Source organism: Talpa occidentalis, unplaced genomic scaffold, assembly GCF_014898055.3.
Source record: "Talpa occidentalis isolate TD23 unplaced genomic scaffold, MPIMG_talOcc4v2.1 talOcc4.3, whole genome shotgun sequence".
Classification (NCBI taxonomy): domain Eukaryota; kingdom Metazoa; phylum Chordata; class Mammalia; order Eulipotyphla; family Talpidae; genus Talpa; species Talpa occidentalis.
This window is the reverse complement of record NW_023603184.1, coordinates 55,473,973-55,493,955: the sequence shown is the minus strand read 5'-3', so window position 1 is coordinate 55,493,955 and position 19,983 is coordinate 55,473,973.

Below are 19,983 nucleotides of genomic sequence, written 5' to 3'. Positions count from 1 at the left end.
CTAGCCGCGTCCTGCCCTGTGTCAGCCCTGGCCAAGGCTTCATGGGTCAGGACAAGTGTGCCATGGATCCAAATGTATGAGGCCAAAGACAATCTACCCCCTACTGTTCTAAGCTCTTTTGGCTGGTCTAATAATAATCAAATTGACATGAGACAGAGTAACCAGAAAAAAAATTTAATTTCATTTACATGAGGCCCCATAGGTAGAGGACCTAAGAAGTAACGAAAGCCGTTTATACCCTGTAGGGAAGAAACAGTACAATTGTGAGGAACTATCAAGATGAAGAAACTTGGGCTCAGGTGCTAGTCACAAAGAGCAGAAAGCCCAGAGTTTGGGAGGTGAGTGAAGTGTGGTCCTGTGAGCACCCTCCCGGGAAGTGTAGGGTCCTGTGGTGAGTGGATGGCTGTCCAAGCACAGGTGCCCAGGAGTGTCGGTCAGCACCAGTCGGTAGCCACCTGCAGGCTGCACTGTGACCAGCATGGGTGCAGCAAGTGTGCCAGGGTGCCAGGCTCCCCCAGCCAAGTGCAGACTGGTGCCTTAAACACGTATTACCTCACACTGCAGAGGCCGGAAGTTCAAAGTCAAGGTAGTGACAAGGCTGGTTCCATCTGACGGCTATAAGGACAGGATGACTCCAGGCCAGTCCATCTGCCCATGTCTTCTCTCCCTCTCCAATCTGTGTCTGACTGTGTCCTAGTCGGCAATTTCTACAAGGGCCCAGTCCTATTGGGCTAAGGTCCATCCAATGATCACACTTTAACTTGATGGCCTGTGTAAGGACCTTGTGTACAAATAAGCTCAGATGCGGAGGTGCAGAGGTTGGGGCTGCAACTTGGGAGGTGGAGGACACACATCAGCGCCCCAGCACCGAGCACTGTGGGTTTGTGTTGACTCGCTACATCAAGAAAGCCTGGCCTGTAACAGGGGGTCCCCAGGAAAAAGGGAGGCCCCAGGTTCCCTGCCCCCCCAAAGGAAGGGTAGAGGTGGGCAGGGAGGAGCAGGTGGAGAAGGAAGGAAGGAGGCCAAGGAGACCTGGAGGAGGCACGTGGAGCAGAGGGACGTGTGACGAAGCTGCACCTGCTCCTTGGCCTTGGACTGTCAGCAGGGACTTGGGGGACACGGGGGAGACACTTGAATGAGACAAAGATGTGGGTGAGAGACCTGTGGGGGGCTGACAATGGCAGCCTCTACCTTAACTTTTATTTTGATTTTGCTCTTTCATCTCAGACCTGCCGGGCCTGCCTGTCCCTTTCCTCTGGTCCCCACAGGAGGTACCTTAGACCGCCGCAGGCTGTGTGCCTCAGCTGCCCTGCTCTGGGCCCACCCTGCATGGCTGGGCATTCACCCACAAGGGGATGGATAACTGTGGGTGCTTCATTTGGAAATTATATTCTTTCTCTTTCTCTTCTCTCTGCTGCACACTAGTTACTGCACACTCATTGTATTGAAGTTCTTTTCTGTTGAAAGTCTCCATACTAGATTGTGCCGTCGATGCGTCAGATGACAGAACTCATTTAGGGTGAGCAGGTTTGGGCATCCTGGGGGGACCTCCTCACCCTAACCTGTAACAGCCTGAGGATGGCGGGAAACCCACGGGCCGTCTTCTGTGCCTCTGCAGGTCTGCTGGCCGCGGGGGCGGGGCGGCTGCTCCTTGCTGCCATGCAGGCGGCAACCCCAGGGTGGGGAGGGAGACTCAGAGCGAGAGCCCAGCAGCCCAGCGTCTGGCGTTGGCTCACTGCCTGCTCGGGGCTCTAAAATCAAAATCAACAAAAAACTATGAACCATAGACTCTCTATGGGGGGTGGGGGGCGGGGAGGGGAGGGACTGGGGTCAAAATAGGGGGTTGCAATTATATGGGGAATATAAAAATAAAATTTATTTTAAAAAAATAAATAAATCTGGAATATTTACTCAACCATAAATAAATAAATAAATAAATAAATAAATAAATAAATAAATAAATAAAGCAACACATTGATTTTTGAGCCAAGGCTAACTTTAGTTCCCAGTGATGCTGCGAACAGGGGGAAAGAAGTCATCACCCTTAGAACAGAATCCGGATGCATGAGCTCACCTCCGTCTCGCTGGGATTTGAGCTTTTTTTTTTAATTGTCACAGTTTGCTGACAGAGTTCTTTCTAAACTGAGGCAGCACAAAAGGAACCTTTTACCAAACATGACACGTCTCCATTTGAGAAATATTCAGGAAATTAATGATTTTGCTTATCTTTTCCTGTTGTATTTTTTTTACATTATAACTTACATTTATTGTTTTTCATTTTATTTATGTAATTCTTACATCATTTTTCATTTTTGCACAATGTATGCATTTTCATTTTGGTTATAGTCCCCGTACAATTCCCACCCCCCTTATTTTGACCCTAATCCCTCCCCCCCCAACCCCCCACCCCCCAACCCCCCCCACCCAGTGTCTCTGGTCTACAGTTGCTTGTTGACCAGCAAAAGACTTGGAGGTTTAACGCAATACCTTGTGTTGTGTCTCACTATTTCGTGGGTCAGGAATCAGGGTGGAACTCAACTGGGGGATCCTTCGCTCTGGGTGACTGACTGGGTGTGTCTATGATTCACACGACCTCCAGCCCCCCTCATGGGCATGGGGTTCCCATGGGCCTCAGAGTCCTCTGGGGTCACCAGAACGGACTCTCTGTGGCCAGGGGTCCCAGCAAAACTCCGAGGTCCAGGCCCAACCTGGCCACAGAGGCAGGAAAGCACTTAGTTCCCTTTGCTGCAGGGAAACATCGCCAAGAGGAGCTGACGGAGTCAGCAGCCTGGAATAACTCTGCTCTTGGTAGCAACAGGCAGCGTCTGGAGCAAAGACATTCAGCTTGCGAAGCAGCCCCAGACTCTGAGGGGAGTTAGCATCATATGCCCACACACCTGCTCCTGCACACACACTCCCTCTCATATAAACACTCACAACCACACACCCTCACACATACACACTCTCACACTCACCTCCATACTCACACGTTCACTGGCACACATTCACCAACACACTCGCACTCACCTTCACACTCACATCACCTAAACACATCCTTTCACACTCACACGTGCACTTTCACACACCAGCACCTGCTCTTTTGCACATACCCATCCACAATCACATGTCTTCACACACACCCTCACACTCACACACTCACACTCACACGGACACACACCAATCACACTCGGACATGCTTGTACATGCGATGACACTGAAACACAGAACTGTAGGCCCTGGGACCCTGTGGGGCTGCAAGCGGAAGGGGCCCGAGAATGCTGAGCTGGAAACCCTCACAGCCCCATTAGGGAGCACCAGGAAGGGAGGAGACAGCGCGGGGGGTGGTGGGAGGAAGCCCGGCTGGCAGGGCACCCACACCCCCTCCTCCTAAGGAGATGGTGCTAAGATGCACAGACTGGTTGGTACCATGCCAGAGGCTCAAAGTGGCGCCCACAGCTAGCACAGGGGCCTCACTCAACCCTATGGTGGTTTCATGATTTTTTAAAAAAAAATTAGTCATCAATTTTTAAAATTCAGGAAATGCCACATAAAATCCAGATTTCTGACTTCTCTTAGAAAACTAGATCTTAGACTGTGCTACCAGGCTGTGGACTAGTCCTGTCCTCGTCTACCAGTCAGTCTCGGCTTCTGGGTGTCTCCTTGGCCCCTGAAACCTGGAGACGGTCACATCCAGGTCATGAAAGGGCAGCTCTTAGAATTTGTCTTCTCAAACCCCTCATCGCCTAATGAAAAGCTGGAGGCTTCAGAGGAGAGGACACTCCTGGCCAAGGCCACACTGGGTGCTGTGCAGGGACCTCAATTCCAAGCCCCTGCAGACCGGGGTGCCACCCAGGCCTCCTCCCTGCCCCTGCTTTCCTCTCCTTGGGGGCTAGCCTGGCCTCAGATGTGGACAGATGCTTGATGCAGTCCTGGCTGCTTGGCCGTGGGAGAAGATGCTGCCCTGGTTCTCCAAATCACTTTGGAAGGAACCTCACACTTCCAAAAGGTAGGCAACCTGAGGCAATTACCGCCCCCTAAAAGCTGAGCGTCCCCAGGATACAAAAAGGCCTTTGAACACAGGTCTGCCTGGGCCAGGCTGATGGCAGGCCCTCACCCCATCTCAACCCATAGACCCCACTGTGCCCAGCTGACTGGGATTCCTACTGCTTAGGGTTCCCATTCTCTAGGCAGCAGCCTCCCGCTCTTCCATCCACCACCCTCCTGGTAACAACCAGCTTCCCACAATGACCACATCCATGGCAGGATTCCAGACCAACCGCAGCCTCACCTGCTGCATGAACAAAAGAATTTCCAAACCCCCACCTAGGCCAGATGACACTGAGCATTGCAGTGAGGGTGAAATGAGACAATCAGGCCATGCTCTGACACCTAGTAGGTGCTTGGGAGATGACAGCTGCTGGCATGATTATCCAAGGACAACTTCACATCCTCTCCATGCTAAATTTGGCCAACTATGTAGATGGAAGAGATTCGTTAATTCCACCATATGTCCACATTGGAATCATAGCTGAATCACTGCCACTTGCCAGAAGAAAAAAGAAAAAGGCAAAAGCCCCCCAAGAAAAGTTTCCTTGACTTCCTACAGGCTGTAGAGGCTCTCAGAAAAATGTCCTCACTCTGTCTCTGGGGCTTTCCCAGCAGCAACATCGCCCTCCCACCCTGTCCTCCATTCAGCTCAGGAACCCCTGGGAATGTCTTTGAAACCTCACAAGATCTGTGCACGAAGCGTGATCTTTCAGACAACGCGCCACAGTAGACTGGGTAATTCACCAAATGTTCGCAGAGCCACTCTCACGTGGGTGCTGACGCAGAGCAGAGCTGACCCGGACAGGACCCGCACCAGGCAGCTCTGAGATAGAGGGAGGGGGACAGACACTAAGGCCACAATCACAGCGATTTGCCGGCGGCCCTGGAGAGCGCTCCAAATGACAGGCTGCTGGGACTCTACAGCTGTGAGTGGCCAAGGCTTGCCTCAGAAGCGTGAGTTCAAAGGCCAGTGAAGTGCAGGGACACCATGTGCTGTGCTGCCCCGCCCGAAGTATGGAGGCAGGTGGCCTCTCCACCCTCTTGGCCCTGGGAGCCAGAAGGATCGCATTCAGAAGAGACAGTCACCTGTGCAGGGACCCTGAAGGAGGAGACCAACAGTCACTGGGTCATCAGCGGATGCTGCCGTGTTGGGTGCGTGCAGCTGAGTGGGGGGGAGGACGGTATCCCAGAGACAGCCTTGCCTCACCTGTCCTATCCCTGCCCCCTGTGGCCCTGACCAGGTACACAAAAGGTGCCCACCTCTACCCTTGCCCCCCCTCCCTCGCCTGTTTCCGAGGGTCCCTTCGGGCATCCAGAGGAGGCCACAGCACACACACACATGCACACACACACACACATGTACACATTCATGGAGCAGCCTGGCACTAATACCCTCCCAGGCCACCCCAACAGCCTTTGCCTTTCCCTCTCCCCACCCTGAAGGAGAGTCCTGAAGCCTGGGTGCAGCTCCTCAGGGGCCCTGGACTCAGTCAAGTCCAGTTCATTGAGACACCCTGTGGGTGCTTCCTCCTGCCCCACTTCCTACATTTGACTCCTTAAGAAAAGAAAGCATCCTTTGTACATATGTCCTGCCCAGTGTCACCCACACAGGGGACATGTGGGCAGCATGAGTCTTGGGGCATTACCTCTAGAAAGGTCTTAAAGGCCACTTCTCTCAACTCTGGGTAAGGTTTCTGAACCCAACTCCACAGAGAATGTGTGGTGGCTTCCCAATACCTATGTGCAATCTTAGAACCAGCAAGGCGGCTGAGAACCTCATTCAATCCTGGCATTATTCACCCAGACATAACAGTGTCCACAGATTAAAGGCTCAGTGTCCCACAACTGCCCTCTACTTCAAATGCCAATGGTAATCACACGCTGTTACCTGTGCCTCTGACTGATTTACTATAGATCAGGTTCCTAAAAACCCCTCCTCAGACTTGATATTAATTTGTGAGAATGGCATACAGAATTCAGGAAATCACCAATTTATTACAAAGAACATTGTCCAAGAACAGCTAGATAGAAAAGATGCACAGTAAAAGCTGTGGGGAAAAGGCCCAGGACTTCCATGTGTTCTCTAGGAGCACCATTCTCTCCAAATTCTCACTTGTTCACTAACCAAGCTATCTAAAGCCTCCCCTTTTGGAGCTTTTATCAAGGCTTCACTACACAGGCGTGATAGTCTAAGTCATTGACCACTGGCAACTGATTCAATCTCCATTCACTTTTTCTTCCTCAGAGGCCAGGGAGGTGGGACTGGAAGATCCAACTCTCTAATCATAAAGTTGGTTTCCTGTCAACCAGCTCCCACTCTTAGGTGCTCCCACAAAAGTCACTTCATTAACATAACAAGTGGCACTTTTATTACTCTCAACACTTAGGAAATTCCAAGACTTTTAGGAGCTATGAAGTAAGAACAATATGAGGCCCATATAAGCCCCTATAAATTACAATCTTGAAAACCATAAACGTCTCTTTCCATTTTATAGATAGAGACACAAAGTTAAGTTGTCCAAACCCACACAATTGGTAGCAGAAGTAGGACTGAAGTCCATCATTTGTCCTTCTGTTAACTCTCTATGCCCTCCACCTTTGTGTCTCTTTTAATGACTCCCCATACATGTAATTATGACAGATCCCAGGGAAAACAATAGAACCAAGGTAATGACATTTAATGGAGATAGTTCAGGTACCTAAATCTATGAGGTGATGAAACATCCTGTAGCGAAAGGGGGAAATCTTCCTGGAATTTCCTGTTTCAAATTCTGGCTATTGAAATGTAGTATAGAAATTTTTTCCCTATTCACCCTCTGAGTTCATCACAAATCCTAGAAATGGTACAATAGACAGAATACCTCTGCAATGAGGTAAGAAGGAGGTGAACTGGTTGAGGACTCTAGGACCAAAGAATAGCATAGCAATAGGGAGTATTGAGTTCCCCATGCAACAGAAGAAAGAGACCCAGATCCAGCATTTCCCAGCCTCCAACTTAACAACACATGTGGGTTTATTCTTCCTGGGGATCCAGTAGGAGTACACACACACACACACACACACACACACACACCCCTCAACTGGCAAGCCCAATACCACCAGCAAAACTGATTAATTGGGAGAACCATCAGAAATGAGTGGCAGGGGAAGAAGCATTCTCTTTGTCTATTGAGGCTTTGTCTATTGAGGCTGACACTCCCTTTGCCACTAAGAAATTCCTGGATAGGTGGTAGGCAGAGTCAGCAAAAAACGTTACTGCAGGCAACTTAGTCAAGAAATTCCTTTTCCTTCCTTCACAATAAATGACTAGGCAGGTAGATGAGAAGCCCAGGTACAGCCCATTATGGGAGGCCTTTTCGCCCCCACCATCCCAAGACTCTCTTTCTCCACCCAAGGGATACCTGTATATCCAGGGAGTAACTGTAAAGAGGTTGTGCCAATCCCTTTCCTCACCAAGAAACACTAAGTAGCTCAGCCTGAGGAAATCTCTCCTGCCCCCCAGGCAGGTGCCATTAGTGATCAGTTGGGGTCTCAGCAGCACAAGATAAACCAAGCAGACACAAGTAATAGCACAAAGACTCTGAAGATACATTGGAGGTACAACTGACAATATTACACAGCAAATTAAATCTAAATCTAAACTGCTAAACCAAAAGACTATCTAGAACTCAGAATCTCCTAAGAAAATAGACAAAATGAAAGATACAATAAAAAATCAGCAATCATAGCAAAAACCAAAAAGATCAGAACTTGAATGAGCAGACAATCAACCAATAGTGAGGTGACTCAGATGTCTGAATTATTTGACAGGGCTTTAAAGCAGACATCATAAAAATGTTTTAACGAATTCTCTTGTAACAAATTAAAAAATAGGAGCCTCCCTGGTGGCGCAAGAGGTTAAGACACAACCTATGAAGCTATCCACAGCCAATGCAGCACGAGTTCGATCCCCAGCCGTTGAGCTACCCAAATGGTGCAGCAGATCTCTCCTGTCTCTCCCGCTGCTCCCCTCAGCAGTGTGTTTCAATCAGTTTGCTGTTCTGCTCCCCACTCTGTCTCTGGTGACACCTCTCACCCCCCACACCTCTGGCCTGTACCCTGGTTCTTGTATGCATAAATAAATAAATCTTTTTAAAAAACAAAATTAGGGGACAATACATCAGGAAGATATAACACTCATCAACATATACTCACCAAATGAAGGAGCACCAAAATATATTAGCTCTGAAAACAGACATTAAAGAAAATACATATATAGTGGGAGACTTCAACACCCCACTCTCACCAATGTACAGATCAATGAGACAAAAAATAAATAAAGACACTAGGGCCCTAAATAAAGACATAGAATTCAAGGACTTAACAGACATCTCTAGGAAACTGCATCTAAAAAAATCCGAATACACATTTTTCTCAAGCATACATGGATCATTCTCTAGAATCAATCACATACTGGGCCACAAGACAAACATCAACAGATACATGAAGATCAAAAAAATCATTCCAACTATCTTCTCCGATCATAAAGGCATCAAACCAGAAATAAATCATGAAAAGAAAACAAGAAACCCTCCCACTTCATGGAGATTGAAATCCATACTACTGGAAGACCACTGAACCAATGAGGAGATCAAAGAAGAAATTAAAAAATACTTTGAGGTGAACAAGGAGGACACCACTTTCCAGAGTATGGGGTGCTGCAAAAGCAGTAATGAGAGGAAAATATAGAGCAATACAGGCTCACATCAAGAAAGAAGAAAGAACTCAAAGAAACAACCTAATCTCACATCTCAAAGAGCTAGAAAAAGAACAAGAAAACCCTAAAGCCTGTAGAAGAAAGGAAATAATACAAGTCAAAGCAGAAATAAATGACATGGAAATTAAAAAAAAAAAATCCAAAAGATCAATGAAACAAAAAGCTGTTTCTTTGAAAAAATAAACAAAATAGACAAGCCTCTAGCCAGGCTCACAAACTAGAAATGGGAGGAAACGCATATAAATAGGATTATAAATGAAAGAGGAGAAATCACAACAGACTCAGCAGAAATCAAAAGAATAATCAGAGATTACTATGAACACTTATATGCAAACAAATTCAACAACCTAGAAGAGATGGACAAATTCCTAGAACAATATAATCATGCAAAGCTGGACAAAGAAGAAATAGAACACCTAAACAGACCAATTACAAGCAGCGAAATTGAGGCAGTAATCAAAGCACTCCCCAAAAACAAAAGCCCAGGTCCAGATGGCTTCACAAATTAATTCTACCAAATGTTCAGCAGTGAATTAGTGCTTATCCTACACAAACTCTTCCAAAAAATTGAAAAAGAAGGAATACTACCAAATACGTTCTATGAAGCCAACATTACACTAATACCAAAACCAAACAAAGACAGAGCAAAAAAAAGAAAATTACAGGTCAATCTCCCTCATGAAAACTGATACAAAAATCCTCAACAAAATCCTTGCCAACAGAATCCAACAATGCATCAAAGGGATAATACACCACAATCAAGTGGGATTCATCCCAGGGACACAAGGATGATTCAACATATGAAAATCAATCAGTGTAACCCAACACATCAACAAAAAGAAAATTAAAACCATATGATCATATCGATAGATGCTGAGAAAGCATTCGACAAAGTCCAACATCCACTTATGATGAAAGCCCTTGAAATTCTCGGGATAGAAGAAACATGGCTTAACATGATAAAAACCATATATGACAAACCCACAGCCAATATTCTTCTCAATGGTGAAAAGCTGAAGGCCTTTCCTTTAAGATCGGGAACAAGACAAGGATGTCCCCTCTCACCACAGCTCTTCAATATAATACTAGAGGTCCTAGCCAGGGCAATAAGACAAGATAAAGACATACAAGGAATCCAAATAGGGAAAAAAGAAGTAAAACTATCACTATTTGCAGACGATATGATAATATACATAGAGAACCCTAAAAACTCCACAGAAAAACTACTCAAAATAATCAACCATTTCAGCAAAGTAGCAGGATACAAAATTAACACACAAAAAATCAGTAGCCTTCCTATATACAAACAGTCAATCTGAAGAAGAAGAAATCAAGAAAACCTTCCCTTTTATAATTGAAACCCAAAAAAAAAAAAAATCAAATACTTGGGAATAAACCTAACAAATGAGGTGAAAGACCTATACAAAGAAAATTATAAAACACTGTTAAAAGAAACAGAAGAGGGCAAAAAGAAATGGAAAGACATCTCTTGCTCATGGATTGGAAGAGTTAACATTATTAAAATGTCCATCCTACCAAAAGCAATATACAGATTCAGCGCTGTTCCAATAAAAATCTCAATGACATTCTTCAAAGAAATAGAACAAATGCTGATGAAATTCATATGGAACCACAAAAAAAAAAAAAAAACACAAAAAGCCAAAGCCCTACTGATGAAAACAAAGGAGAAAGGAGGTATCACACTTTCAAACTTCAAGCTACAATACAAAGTCATAATAATTAAAACAGTTTGGTATTGGAAAAAAAAAACAGACACACAGACCAATGGAACCAAGTAGAGAGCCCAGAAATGAAACCACACTTATAGGGACAACTGATCTTTGACAAAGGAGCGAAGAATATGCAAAGGAACACGGACAGTTTGTTCAATAAATGGTGCTGGGAAAGCTGGACCACCACATGCAAAAAAATGAAACTAGACCACTACCTTTCACCATGCACAAAAATCAACTCAAAATGGATAAAAGAACTGGACATAAGACCTGAAACCATAAAATATATAGAAGAAAATATAGGTAAAGCACTACAAGACATATATCATAATATCATCTTTAAAGACTCATCACCCAAAACAAAGAAAGTCAAGGAAAAGATAAACACCTGGGATTACATCAAACTGAAAAGATTCTGCACAGCAAAAGAGACATTAACCAAAACACAGAGACAACCCACTGATTGTGAAAAAATCTTTGCACTCCATTCAACTGATAAGGGACAAATTACGAAGATATAAAAGAACTCACATGACTCAACAAAAACAAAATAAACAATCCAGTCAAGAAGTGGGCAGAAGAACTTAAAAGACATTTCTCTACTTTCATTTCCAAGAGGAAATGCAAATGGTCAACAGGCATATGAAAAAATGCAAATTAAAACCACATTGAGATACCACCTTACACCAGTAAAAATGGCACATATCAAAAAAACAAGCAACAACAAATGTTGGCGAGGATGTGGTAAAAGATGAACTCTCCTGCATTGCTGGTGGGAGGGCAAACTGATCCAACCACTATGGAAAGCTGTCTGGAGGTTCCTCAGTCTACTAAAAATGGAGCTTCCATATGACCCAGGAATTCCTCTCCTAGGGATCTACCCAAAGGGCACAAAAATATTGATTCAAAAGAACACCTGTACACCTATGTTTATTGCAGCACTATTTACAATAGGTAAGACTATGTTCCCATTTCAAGGGACTACCAAAATAAACTCAAACACAAGAAAAAAAATAATAAAAGTAGGGCCTCCCTGGTGGCACAAGGGGTTAAGCACCACACTATGAAGCTGTCCACAGCCTCTGCAGCATGAGTTGGATCCCCGGCCAGCCAGAGAGCAACCCACATGGTGCAGCAGACCTCTCCTAACTCGCCCGCTGCAGCCCTCAGCAGTGTGTTTTGGTCAATACGCCTGTTCTGCTCCCCACTCTTTCTCTGGTGAATCCTCTCACCCCCCACACCTCTGGCCTGTATCCCAGCTCTTGTATGCATAAGTAAATAAATCTTTTTAAAAAAGAAATAATAAAGGTAAATCAATGAAATTGAAAAATATATAGGAAAATTAATGAAACCAAAGTTCTTTAAAAAAAAATAAATGAAATTGATAACCTCCAGCAAGACTGACAAAAATTGAGTGTAGGCACAAATCATCAATATCACTACATATTCTACAGTAATTGAAAAAGGAACTAAGGAAATACTACAAATAGCTTTATACTCATAAATTTAACAACTTAGAAGAAATGGATCAATTCACTGAAAATTATAAAATATCAAAGCTCAATTATGATAAAATTGGCAATCGGAGTGGACTTATACCCATCAAGGAAATTGATTTTGTGATGTAAAGTCTCCAAATATGAAAATATTCAAGACCAAATGGTTCCACTGGAGAATTCTATCAAACATTTTAAAGGAGAATTAACATCCAAGATTACACAATCTCTTCCATAAAACAGAACAGCGGGGGAGACTTCCCAACTTATCTTATGAGGTCAGTACTATGTTGATACAAAAACATTCCAATACTTAGATGCAAAGCCCATGGACTTAGATGCAATAATCTCCAACAAACTTTCAAAGACCTCTAACAACACATAACAAGAATTTTATGCCATGATCAAGTGGGACATATCCCAGGGATGCAAAACTGACTTAACATTTAAAATCTATCATGTAATCCATCATTTCAACAAACTGAAATAGCAAAGTCATAAGTATGCAGAAAAGAATTTGACAAAAATCCTACATGCAGTCATAATTTTTTAAGTCAGGAAACTAGGGATGGAGAGGAATTACCTCTCCCTGTTAAATAAACTCTACAAAAAAAAAATCTAAAATCAGTATTTATATTGGTGAAAAACTAAATATTTTCAAGCAAGAAATTCCAGTCACTAAAATAATGCAAGGAAAAGAAAGGCCGGCCATGCAAATCAGAAAGTAAAAAAAATAAAACCATTTCTCTTTGAAGATGACATCATTATCTACACTGAAAATCTACCCCAAAACTCTCTGAGAATTAATAGGTGAATTCAGGAAGGACACAAAAATCAATCACATTTCTGGATTCTAATAAAGAAATACAGAAATAAAAAGTTAAACATAATACCACTTACAATTGCTGCAAAGGAAATGAAACACTTTATGTATGTATATACATATGCATATATACTTAAAATTTTTATAAAATCTGCATGTGAAAAAATACAAAATGCTAATGAAAATAATCAAAGATTAATGAATGGAAAGATACTGTATTTGTTGAATAGTCCCTGGTTGAGAAGACTCAAAATAGTGAAGATATCAATTCACACTCAAATTGATAGATTTAATACAATTAATATCAAAATCCCAGCAGGGTTTCTTGTAGACATACACAAATTTATATGGAAAGCACAGAAACTAGAAAGTAAACAATCTTGAGATAAGGAAAATTAAGGAGGAGGAATCTGTCTACCTAATATTAAGGCTACCGTAATCCATGAGCAATGATGAGAGGATCCGTGGAACAAGAGAAAGAGCACAGAGAAAACCATGCAAGTATGTTCAAGTGATTTTGACTAAAGTGCAAAATAATTTCAAGGGGAAGAATTGATTTAAACAACACTGAAATATGCTTCATTGCCTTTTCCACTTTTCCAAAAAAAAAAGAAAGAAACGACCTAAACCACATCTGACATAAAAAAATTAACTCAAAATTGACCATACACTTAAATGCAGACCTAGCACTATGAAACTTTACTTTCAGAGAAAGAGAAAATCTTCAAGGTGTAGAACTAGACTTGACATAAGAAACATCATCCATGAAAGGAAAATTTGATAAATTGGACCTTATTAAAATGTAAAGCTTTTGTTCTTTCAATACCCACATAGAAAACATAAAAAGACAGGCTACACACTAGAAAACATTTTGGCGACCACATATCTGAAAAAGGACTAGTATCTAGAATATATAAAGAACAATTAAAATTCAGCTTAAAAAATGCAATCTGAAGATGAACAAGACATGAGAAGACTTTTCATTATATAGATGCACATATAGAAAGGAAATAAGCACGTGAAAAGAAAGTCAACCACATTAGCCAGTAGGAAAACGCAAATTAAAACCACAATAAGATGTAACTATGTACCTACGAGAATGGCTAAAATAAAAAACTAGTACCACATGAAATACTAGCGGAGATGCAGAAAAACCAGGTCATTCATGCTCTTGGGAATGTCAAATGAAACAGCCTCTCAGCAGAAATGTTAGACATTTTCTTTAAAAAAAATTACCATGCCATGACCCTGTGACCTGGACACCATTTTTGAGAAATGAAAACTTGTGTTCACACAAATGTTCATAGCAGCCTTATCCATAACAGCCCCCACGCTGGAATCAGCCCAGAGGCCCTTTTGAATGGTTAACCAAAGGGAGGGATCGCCATCCCACAAAACGCTACCAGCAGAACCTGGGTGAGTCTCCAGGGCATTATGCTGAATAAAAACAAACAAAAAAAAATAAGCCAATCCCAAAGGGTTGTATGACTCTTTCATGCAACATTTTAAATAATACTTCAGAAATGGAAGACAAGCTAGTGGTTGCCAGAGGTAGGGAGTGGGAGTAGAGGAGTTATAAAACTCCAAAAGGAGGGGACTCTGAGGTACAAAGCCCGTGCTCATTCAGCAACTGTGGTGGTGTATACGAGCCCCCTAGGTGATAAAATTGTACACGCAGGCACACGTGCACATGCACGCACCGCCCACACGCTGTTGCATAAATGAGTCAAAGATGCCCTGTGTGGCCCTGCAGACTGAGATCTATTAAGTCAAAATGCCACAGACACCAAATTCCCATTTTCACTCATCCAATCATTTTTAGAAATTAACCCAAAAAGCAGTTTCAGCCATGTGGATACGGTCTGCTTTGCATACCCCGCAGAAACCTTCCCACAGCTGTCCCTACCGATAAGGCCCTTCGGAGCAAGATGGTCAGAAACACTTCACGAGCTGCTGAGGTCCCCCCACCCCTCTCTCACAAAGGCCCCCCAGACCCGCCTCCCCCCATGGGGTGACCTCCCCACCATGGCCTCCGGACAGACCTCTCCTGGGAGCGGCTTCCCCACCTGTCACCTGTCCCAGTGCTGCCCAATCAGTTTGTGTGTTAAGGCTCTCCTAGTCATCTCTTCCTCTTGATCTGTCCCAAGTTCCTCAACCCTACATACACACACACACACACACACACACACACACACACATGCACTCATGCATGCACATACACACATGCACAAATAAATGCAATTAAAACTGGGGAAATGTAATACCAGTGGGTTATATCAATATCAAAATGCATTTTGTGATCTAATACTATAGTTTTGCAAAATGCTGCATCTGGGGAAGGCTGGGAAAAAAGTACAAGGATTTGTTTTTCTTACAACATCCTGTGAATTTACAATTATCTCTAACAACTCTCACTTTAAAGAAAATGGCTACTTGTAAGCCTTGCCCACCCCACTCACTTCCAAGACAAGTGATAGGATGAAGAGGTCTTTCTTCTGCGGGGCGGCTGGCACACGCCCTTAGCAGAGCAGCTCTACAGGTCTGCTGGCAAAGTAGCACGCGCACACAAACAGGCACATGTATGTGCAGGCTGGCAGGGCACAGGGAAGTCCCTCTACCCCTCTTGCTTCTTCTGAGGCTGGGCAAACAGACCAATGAACATCAGATGGGAGAAAAAAAACAAATTTAATAGCATCCATATGGAAAATTTTCATGGCTGTAAATTCTAAAGTAAAATGGGGGTGAACCATTACATCCTGTGTGTCGCCTTGCAGGATGGCAGCGTTGGGAACAGCATGGGACAGAGGAAAGACAACTTGAAGTCCAAGTAGTGAGAGAGACAGGCCTAAAGGGGCTCATGCCTCTGGAGATGCAGCGGCCTCTTTCCCGGGTGTAGTGCCAGGATGGGCCACTGAGCAGGGTTTTTTTTAAAGATTTATTTATTTATTTATACAAGCACGGGGTACAGTCAAAAGTATGAGAAGGTGAGAGAATTCACCAGAGCCAGAGCGGGGAGCAGAACAGGCAGACTGACGAAGTACACTGCTGAGGGGAGCAGCGAACATGGCAGGAGAGATCTGCGCGCCATGTGGGACCCTCGCCAGCGGCCGGGGATCAAACCGGCACTGCAGAAGCTGCAGGCAGCTTCGCAGCCCAGCGCCCAGCCGCTGCGCCACCAGGGGAGGCCCTGAGCAGGTTTTTTATGAACCTATGCAGACCAGACTGGGTAAAGGAGTCCTGGAGCTCTCGGTGGCTTTCTCAGGCTTTTATTGAGCTTGTAGAGTGGCAAACAGGTACACGGCAGGCAAGGGTGCCGGGGGTGCCAGAAGGCCAACAGGACTCCAAGCCCCCAGCGAGTCTTCACTCTAGGCGTCTCTGGCCTTCTTTTTTCCCTTCTCTCTCTCCTGCCTCTTCCTCTTGGTCACTCTCTCTATACTCCGCCCATGGCCCACAGAAGTAAACAACACAACAATGTAACAACTGCAGGCCCCCATCAGGCAGGGCACCATCATCCTAATGGTGGGAGGGCAGAAAAGCCTGAAAAACCATTTACCCTACACTGGGCCTCTCTCATGTTCACTGGGGGTCAGGTTCAGGGAAGGTGGGCAAGTCCATGGAGGAATGTGCTTGGTGGGGATGTGATTGGGGGTTCATGATAGCCTGGCACAAGCTAGGGGGTGATGAATAGGGGCTGTTGCCTGGGGGGCTCCATGTTGCTGCTGATCAGACTGTCCCACCGCTAGTCTCTGTTTGCACTTAACTTCCTGCCAAGGTGGTCTGGCTGGTGATGCTAATCTGGCCCTAATGTCTGCCTGCTGTTTTCAGTAGATATCCTCATACCAAGACTTTTGTCCTGGTGAGAGGCCCCCTGCCTGACTCCACATTTTACCTTGACCAGCAGCACCTCCAGACACTAAGACCACATCCGGAGAACAGGGCGGGCTGGAGAATCCCCACTATGCTAAGGATACTGCATCAAGGAGAGAAGAGGGGGTTTCCCTTGACAAGGAAAAGGTAAAACTGCTGAGTTTCCCAGAGAGGACAGGTCCACTGGTAAGCCCAAACCTGGATAAGACCCCCAGACTATATTCTTCCAGATGATCAGAGGCGGCAGTGACCACTTCTTGCACAAGGGGTAAGGCAAGGCGAGAATTCCTCTTATTCTCCAGGGCCTTCATTGCTCTTAATTCAAAACAATCTGCATTCTCGAAGTTATAGTAACAATTTCACATGAAGCATGCTGCACTCAAGCCCAGGATCACACGAGTTTGGCGAAGGCCTGCTCTGAACATCTTGGAGAGAGATGATCCTTTTTGAGGAAATGATCCCACGATACACATGCACACCTCGACAGAGCTTGTGTTTGATCCTGGGGTGCCCCATCTTTGGCTTCTCAGGCAAGCAGTGTCCACTCTGAGCCCTAACAGCCTCATCCATAAAATAGGCATGTGGGTCCACCCTGTGGGGCTCCACTTGTTAGACCCAAGAGCATCTATGAGGTGTTATCACCATGCCCACCTCACAGATGAGCAAATAGGATTATTAATAAAACACTTCTCCACACTTAGTCAAGAGATGGGCTCAAAAGTGGGGGGCAAGGGAGCCAGGGAGGACAGGGGTGATCAGGGCAGGAGGGGTCACCATTGCTACCCTGGCAGTGATGTCTGTGTGCTCCTCTCTCATTGTGTCTGGGAGTAGAGCAGGTCAGGCAGAGTCATCGTAACCTCCTGCGCAGCCCGTGCATCCTGGGACAAACTGCACATAAATCTACTCGGCCCAGATTGAGATCAAACCTGGAGTTTGCTAAATGGCTTCATTTTTCAGAACTCCACACCAATGTTCTACAGTGAGCAGAGCTCCCAGAAGTGCAGGGGAAGGGAGTTGGGAGGCTGAGAGCAGGAGATGATCTGGTGCCCTGCGAGGCTGGGATGGGGATGGGTGGGGCTGTGGGGCCCACCAGCTGTCCTGCTTCTGCCCTGCCTGAGCCCACAGGTCAGCCCACCCCTAGCACGCTGGCCACGTAAGGTCATATTGGCCAGCCCACAAGTAGAAACCTCCAGTCCACCACTAAAATGAGTAGCTGTGCTGTATGTGCCCAGGGCCTAGTCAATAGGGGGAGGAGGAATAAGAAGCACCAGGAAGAGATCCTGGGGCGGCGGGAGGGGGGTGTGGGCGGGGAAGCTTCCAGAACACATCCAAGCTTGAAGGCACCAACCAAGACCAGGGCGCGATAAGGTATCAGGCACCTCCAAGAAGTCATTAAATATGAAATAATTCCTCCTTCCTAGCTCTGTGCTCAACTCAGTCAAAGGGCAAGACCCCTAGCACAAAGGGCCAGAACCAGGCCAAAGGAATCAGAAACCCAAGCAGCCCTGGTAATGTCCCCCAGCGCCTGTGGAGGGATGGCACTGGAAGGCCCCACAAGGTGCCCCGCCCCCTGCCACCACCGCCATCTCAGAGCTCTCTCAGAGAGCACCACCACCCAGGAACACCCAGCACCCACTCAGAGGAGACACATCTCCCAGACAGACTGGGAGAGCACCTCATCTATATGTTAATTAGCCCATGCAAGAATTACAGGGTTAATTAAGCATCTCTGCCCTCTTCTATTTTATCTGCCCTGGACACAGAGGCCAGAGGAGGAAATCACCACCTCTGATCAAATGAGCCGTCCACAGAGCCCGGGGCCTCCCCTCTGCACAAGCTACAAAAACCAGCTCCCAGTTAATCATGTTTATTTCACAAGACACCAGGGATTGCAAAAGTGATTAGGAATCAAGCACAGGAGCAGCCAGCCCTGACCCTTCTGCTCTCAACTTCCTCCATGCAAAGGGGTGTTTCTTTGCTGCACCCAAGCCACATGCTCGCCGCCCAGAGCAGGGTACCCAGTGAGTGGGGGATGACTATCAAGGCAGGAGCAGGTGAGACTGGAGGAAGGGGTTTCCTCTTGCTCTCCTGGCCTGTGATCCTAATGCCTGCACTGCTCGAGCAACAGTGGTTTCCTTTATGCTCCTGCCCGGGTAAGTGATTGCAATTCCTTGAGCCTTGACTCTAGTTTGTTAAAGGCACATATGGACCCACCCAGCAGAGCTGAGAGTGACGGGCTGTGGCTGCATGGAAGCCTGGGTAATGGATATAGAGAGCCGGTGGGCAGAACGTACATTTTCCTTTCCCTCCTTGTATCCACTTGGATTCCTGGACTTTACCTGCCACAGGCCAGCTAGAAAGTTCTGCTAACAAAAGCCTCTCAACAGCTCAGCATGAACGCAGCAGGTGGGGAGCGTGTGTCAGGACACGCGTGGAACGAGTGAGCCAGCAGGACTCGAGGTCACACAATAGAGAACACAAGGGACTGTCGAATGTCCTTGGTGAATACCAACCTCCGCATTCTCCTTGCCAGAGCCGGGACAACTCTTGGGGGCCTCAATAAGCTCTCTGAGCACCCACAACCCACCAACCAGAGTTGGCAATGGAGACAAAACCTATCAGTGATCTATAAACTGAGCCCAGGGACAGGCAGCTAGTTAGCGACAGTACTTAGAGTGGAAGGTGCCTCTCCTTATACTTTCTCTCTTTTTTTATTTATTTTATATCTATTTTACATCATTCTTCATTTTTGTACAATGTATGCTTTCTCCTCTCAGGTGTAGTCCCCGTGAAATTCCCATCACCCATTCACCTGGGCACCATCACCATAGTCCCTTGTGCTCCTTATACTTTCTACACCAGGTGGAGGTCATCTGTGTCATCCTCGTGTCCCGGGAGAGAGTTTGGCTCCAGAGGTCAAGCCCCTGCCCCTCAATGAACTCAGCTCAGGCATGTGGTCACCAGAATTCTCAACTGGGCCCAAGATCTCCACCTGGCTGTGCACACCCTGCAAAATCCAGGGACTACAAATATGATGTGTCCTACCTCCCTCACCAGGTTTTATCACATTCCCTGCTCATTTTATCACAGCTCATTCCAGAGTGGGAGATAACCCACATGGACACAACCTCATCCCAGGAGCCCTGCAAAGCAGTTTTCTTCAGCTAGTGGAAGGACAGTAAGTGAGAGATTTGAAACTTGAAAAATATTAAACATGTCTCTACTGCTTGAAGATGGAAGGGCCACAGGACGGAAAGTGCC